We start from the raw sequence: 730 nt of genomic DNA on the forward strand, positions 1-730 counted from the left end.
GTTAAGAAACCCAAATCTTAAATTTCTTTCCTGTGCCACACTTTGGACAGAAGGAAGAGAGGCATCCTTTCACAAGGATCACTTTTGTATTACTGCTTCTATAGGATAGGACAGGACAGGACAGGACAGGACAGGACAGGATAGGATAGGATAGGATAGGATAGGATAGGATAGGATAGGATAGGATAGGATAGGATAGGATAGGATAGGATAGAATTAACCAGGTTGGAAAAGACCTTTGAGATCATCGAGTCCAACCTATCACCCAACACCATCTAATCAGCTAAACCATGGCACCAAGCATCCTATCCAGTCTCTTCCTAAACACCTCCAGTGATGGTGACTCCATCACCTCCCTGGGCAGCACATTCCAATGGCCAATCTCTCTTGATGGGAAGAATTTCTTCCTAACATCCAGCCTAAACCTCCCCTGGCACAGCTTGAGACTGTGTCCTCTTGTTCTGGTGCTGGTTGCCTGGGAGAAGAGACCAATCCCACCTTAGCAAGCAAGGATATGACTGGAGTCAAACCGGACACTGGTTTACAAGAGCAGGTGTGAGCAGGGTCCTGGAGGAGCCTGAGTGAGTGCTCCTACTAAAGAGTTACACAGCTGTGTAACGACAAGGCTCTGAAAGTGAGGCCCTCAGGATGCCACAAATGTGTGGGTGCCTGTGCATGGACCTGCAAAAAAGTGCCAAGAGGTCATTGACTCCAGTTTTACCTTGGCAGG

The sequence above is a fragment of the Melanerpes formicivorus genome, unplaced genomic scaffold (genome assembly GCF_026170545.1).
Source record: "Melanerpes formicivorus ecotype bairdi unplaced genomic scaffold, bMelFor1.0.p_v2 SCAF_24, whole genome shotgun sequence".
Taxonomy (NCBI): domain Eukaryota; kingdom Metazoa; phylum Chordata; class Aves; order Piciformes; family Picidae; genus Melanerpes; species Melanerpes formicivorus.